This window comes from Schistocerca americana, chromosome 1 (genome assembly GCF_021461395.2).
Source record: "Schistocerca americana isolate TAMUIC-IGC-003095 chromosome 1, iqSchAmer2.1, whole genome shotgun sequence".
Classification (NCBI taxonomy): Eukaryota; Metazoa; Arthropoda; class Insecta; order Orthoptera; family Acrididae; genus Schistocerca; species Schistocerca americana.
The window spans coordinates 853034946-853040945 of NC_060119.1; positions in this window are offsets into that span (position 1 = coordinate 853034946).

Consider the following 6000-nt stretch of genomic DNA (forward strand, 5'->3'; position numbering starts at 1 on the left):
TCAGTCACCTCAGTGTATGTGCGGCAGCACTCAAAAATTTGGTGCAGAGCATAAACGTAAGAAAAGATGCGCAACACATAAGGAACAACAACTAAATATCCCCATTAATGCACGAACATGGGAAAGGCTAACGAAAGGCTTACCCAGCTGGAAAAAAAGGACAATAAATATTTATGATACATGTGACTAACAATCATACAAAAATACTAAATTTCGGACCAATAAAACCACGTTACCCTAAAAAAAAAGGGTGTTGAATTATTCTATCTTAAAACAGAAAAAGATCTTGCTTCGAGACGTTAGAACGGATACATATCTGATCTCTCTCTCTCTGAGGAATTAATCGCAACGTTTTCTTCGAAGCGTGCTCGAATACACCTTACTTCTGCGACACACTTTTAGATCACTTTAAGAAATGATTTTCTTCCAAGAATTTCACGTTAATGCCAAATTAATTAAACAGTCAAACCAAGAAAAAAGGTTTCTATAGTGTAGTGGGAAAGCATTCGACATCCTGTGCATGAAATGATTGGACAAAATCAGCTTACTATCTACGATTAGGAATGCTTCGGATTAAGATGTAATATTTTCTCAGATTATGAATGACTTTTGGGTTCAAATGGTTCAAATGGCTCTGAGCACTATGCGACTTAACTTCTGAGGTCATCAGTCGCCTAGAACTTAGAACTAATTAAACCTAACTAACCTAAGGACATCACACACATCCATGCCCGAGGCAGGATTCGAACCTGCGACCGTAGCGGTCACGCGGTTCCAGACTGAAGCGCCTTTAACCGCACGGCCACACCGGCCGGCTGACTTTTGGGAACAACTGAAATTCGTAGCAGCCAAAATTGCTGCTGATTTACTCGGAATAGTGTATCGAATAGAGCGAAAGATAAGACAATTGTCATCACAAATGTGCACTGGAACCTGGGTAGTCGGTTGACAGTGTCATTAGTATTACAACCAGTTTTCCCAGTTTTGCAGAAGCGTATCACCATCAGCTTTCCGGTGCCGCACTATCAAAAAAGACGAGTGTATAGTTTACCTGAATTTTTCAAGAGAACTTCTTCTTCAACCTATCCGCAAAAAAAAAAAAAAAAAAAAAAACCAATAGCAGGGCCATCCTCTCAAAGGGCCTCCGTGCATAAATATGCATGCATCCACGCTGCAACAGCTGTTGGAACGGAAGCCCGGCCCAGTAGGGAGTGTGTTGCAACAGACTGTCACTCACTCTCCCGTGAAGCTCCAGGCTATAAAAAGAACCGCATCCGTCACCTAATGCGTGGACGCCGGAAGAAAGACCCCTCTGTATCACAAAAATAAACCAAAGGCTGCGTAGTCCGAACTCGGTATTACATAAATATGGCACTCCAGAAATCTCTAACATCAAGCTGGGTGGAAAATTCATTCGAAGTCCTTTTACAATATCAGAAAATTTCATTTAATTCTTTGTAAAACAGACGGTTATATATATAATTGTTTCAGTGACGCAAGTGTCTTTGTTTTCGATCAGGATCATGGCGAAACACTTGCTGAATTTGAGAGATGATAGCAAAACCTGTAGAAAATGTGCTATTGACGTTTAAAACTTTTAAAAACTCCATAGAATACCCATCTGAGTAACTAACGCAGTTCCCGTGATTACAACAGAATCCACGTCCGCAATGCTTAATCAGTTATTTGAACAAGACACTCTAAATTGTGTAAAAGGAAGATCTAGAAATGAATAATTCCGTTCCTGTTTTTCCAGTACATAAAAACTGTGAATTCTAATTCAGATTTTTGTACCAAAATTTAATATCATAGCAATTAACAATTCTGACTTCCTGGAAGCAAGCGTGTCTGTGATTTATGCCATTGTGAATTTTTAACAAAACAGTATCTTATAACGTGAACTACTCTCTTTTACACTGCAAGTTACAAATCTACTTAATCGTGACAGTCTTCTGACGTAGTTTATGTTGCATTTAACAAAATGTAAGCAAAGGATAGTTATAATACCACTTTCAGAAAATTATTTAACAGCTTGGAGAAAGATATTGCGAGGATAGCTACGAGGCTTCATTTTTGGTCCAGTCCTGTCTTTTTTATATATATAATTTGCTCTGAAATATAAAGCAATTCTGTTTTCTGTAAAAACACCTGTTTACTTAAAGAGAATGAAACTATAGCTCAAATTCTCACATCTACAGTGATAATGAGATTCAGGTTAATGTTGCAAAGACACAACTACCGCAAATTAAGACCAAACAATCAAAATTAGAAGGCTGAGCACACAGGATACACTCAGAAATAAAATTATCATGGTCTTTATGTACATAATACCTGGCAAAATAATTAAATGGTTTTCCGATTGCAATGACTATGGAAATGGAAATGCCGTGTGGCTAAGGCCCCCAGTCGGGTAGACAGTTCGCCGGGTGCAAGTCTTTCGAGTTGACGCCACTTCGGCGACTTGCGCGTCGATGGTGATGAAATGATGACTATATGGACAACACAACACCCAGTCCCTGAGCGGAGAAAATCCCCGACCCAGCCGGGAATCGAACCCGGGCCGTTAGGTATGACAATTCGTCGGGCAGACCACTCAGCTACCGGGGGCTCAATGAAAATATTAAATCATGATCGAAATTAGATGGCTGCGTACTGATGACACAGTCGAAAAAACTTGTCATTGTCTTCATATGCACGCAACCTGCCAAAAGATTGAAGCAATAGTCTTATTTGCAACGACAACACTGTTCTGTGCATCTGAAAATGACACAGGAAAGGTAATCAACATCTACTTCTGAGGTAATTAAAATTATTTAAGTATACTATTAACGTTACGTAGTACAATTATTTTGAATATGTATAACACGAAGACTCATGCTGACACTGTTTAGAGGTAGAGATGTGTTTACTATTCTCTCTCTTTATATTCATGAACACTTTGCTTTAACAAATAACAATCAAGAAATATTTGCAGGAAATATTTTGAACTTGTGACAAATACAAAAAAGTTAGTTACATGTTCCATAGATCATCTTCACGGTTGGCCGGCCGGTGTGGACGAGCGGTTCTAGGCGCTACAGCCTGGAACCGCGCGACCGCTGCGGTCGCAAGTTCGAATCCTGCCTCGGGCATGGCTGTGTGTGATGTCCTTAGGTTAGTTAGGTTTAAGTAGTTCTAAGTTCTAGAGGACTGATGACCTTAAAAGTTAAGTCCCGTAGTGCTCAGAGCCATTTGAACCATTTCTTCACGATAAATGTATTTGCGTGGATCGTGTCATCTGGATAAACATAGAACCCAAAAAAATTAGAAAAATATTTTTATGGCTACATGCTTGCCATTTTCAGGATTTGTTGTCTCTGTAAATGGCTAATTAATTCTACATAAGAATTCCTCTGTGGTGTAAGGGTTATCAAGGAGAAACATCATTAACCTACATTAATTCTGAACACACTTCCGCTATCGGTCGGGCAGTTAACTTCCATACATAGAATGTTAATAGCTACATGTCTCACTGCTTTTTTTGAAAACGTTAGATGCGTTAAAGGATAATGCAGATCCCTTTTTCTTCTAGTTTCGTTTTTGTGAATTTATCTGTTACTCTCCAACTAAGATGAATCGTTGATAAATTTCATAAGCAAATAAAAGTGCACTGCGGCTACTTGTTATTATACGAAACTAAGAGAAGGTGGGATGTTTTTAACAGCACAAAGATGGAAGAGCTGTGTTTTTCCATGTTTAAAGCGAGCTCATTTGTGCAAAACCAATAAATAACTTTCACAAAACCATATTTTACTATTTTCCCTGTTGATGCATCTAGTAGCACTAGCAATCAGGACCAACTTCTCCTGTGTCAAATAAAATGATAGATCATTACGGATGATGCGGAGCCCTTCTTTGTACTACACAAACAGCCTAGAGTAACTTTCTGTGCACTCTCTCTTAAATAAGAACTTAACCACGTAGGTTCTGAACTATGTATCCCACAAAAACTTTGTCAATTGCATTTGATAAGACATAGAAGATCTCAAGTGGCGATATTTTAGCATTTAAAATTTTGTTAAATATTCGGTAAAAGACAAATAGCTGTCTCCATAGAGGGCTCTTCTGATATCCGAACTGTGATTTTCTGTGTATTCTGTTACTACCGGCTGTTTATAATCAAAGTGCAGCTACTCACCGACGTCCAGTATGGGTTGAAGTAGGGTATTTGTTTTCTGAAAATCGTCGTAAATGGTTAATTATGTCATTTTATGCTCATAACATGCTTTTTTTCCTTCTTGAATTTCAGTATTCTTTCGTAAAAACGGAAATGAAATTCATTTAATTTGAAAGCCCGCTAAAACGCTCCATTCGAGCCATGTAATGCCTGTGATGTCACTGGTTAGCTCACTGGTCCCACTGTCATAAAGCAAATTCACATTAATGGTTTGTTTTGGAACTTACGTTTAGGAAAATGGAACACAAATTGTGTGTAGTACTACACTGTGCAAATACCAACATAAAAACTCTTGAAAAAATGTTTTTGAGGTTTCAGATAATGAGAAAAGTGCGTGAAAATTGGGTACACAGTACTGGCGGCCGCGCGGGATTGGCCGAGCCGTCTCAGGCGCTGCACTCATGGACTGTGCGGCTGGTCCTTGCGGAGGTTCGAATCCTCCCTCGGAGATGGCTGTGTGTGTTCGTCCTTAGGATAATTTAGGTTAAATAGTGTGTAAGTTTTGGGACTTATGACCTTAGCAGTTAAGTCCCATAAGATTTCACAGACATTTGAACATCTTTTTTTTCTTTTTTTTTTTTTTTTTTTTTTTTTTTTTTTTTTTTTTGTACCGGCAAAATGCCACCACGTCGATGCCTAAGTTCGCTTACTTAATTAAAAATGTCTTACTCTCTAAAGTTAACATTAATTTACCTCCGAGATACGCTTTCCCACAGTTACAAAGAAGGATAGCGTCCGTCGACGAAATTTAACTGTTAGTAAAACTTATCGTTATCTGGTCACTTGTACATCATTGGTAGCTCTGTTAATGGAGCGCTGGACTGTCATCTATTACATGTACATAACTATACGTCGCTCGTTCGAATCTCCCCTGCAAAAATATCTGAACTTATTTAGAAAACAAGCCGATTCTCCTTTCAAATGAAAACCAAATCACAATAACAAAACTTCACCACACAGATTAGAAACAGAGCGCTATTGCGTTTCCTTGTCGTTTACGTGCACTTACATTTGCAATAGCTGTTCACACGCGTCACGTTCAGAAAGATATCTTCTAGTTAATGTGACCACACACTTTTTACTCTATTAGAAACAATGTTTATATTATCTTCTTGCTGTCCAGCTAGGATCCTTATTGTTTAAGCTTTTGAAGTTTCATCGTTTACATAAGATGAAGTTCAGTCTGTTTCAACCGCTGACGTTAGCTTACACTAACAAACGGCACTGCCCTTACGTTTGTCTTCCTTTCATGTTGTACACGGTTTATACGTATCTCTCCAAACACAAAACCTCATCGTCTTAACACCTCACTGTGCAGTGGGAGTATAGTGAATCTTCACTACTAGCAATACTTTTCAAAAAAAGATAGTTGTTTGTAAGCAAAGTAGATTCATTTATCCTCAGCTGTACATTTCTCAGATCACTGCAAGGTTAATGTGAAGCTATACACAATACATCCCACCATCGAAATAACTGCTACAATGAGTTCTTGCTAACGCTATTTTCGTATTTCGTGTAAAACATTTAAAAATTTATGATCGTTTTAGGATTCGAACCCGTGTTCTTCTTATCTAAACTCTTTGCAGGAAAAGTGCGGAAAAACCTAGTAACACAGGTATAGCTTTGTCTTACTCTTAGTCTATGACGTCACCAGAGCTTCAGCCAATAACAGAGCGTTTTCGCTCACGTGGCCAAATTCCGATGTTTAATGTTTTTTTTTTTAACTTTAATTATATAAAATAAGAAATATTTTGTGAGAATATTGACCGTAAATGCGATTTGAA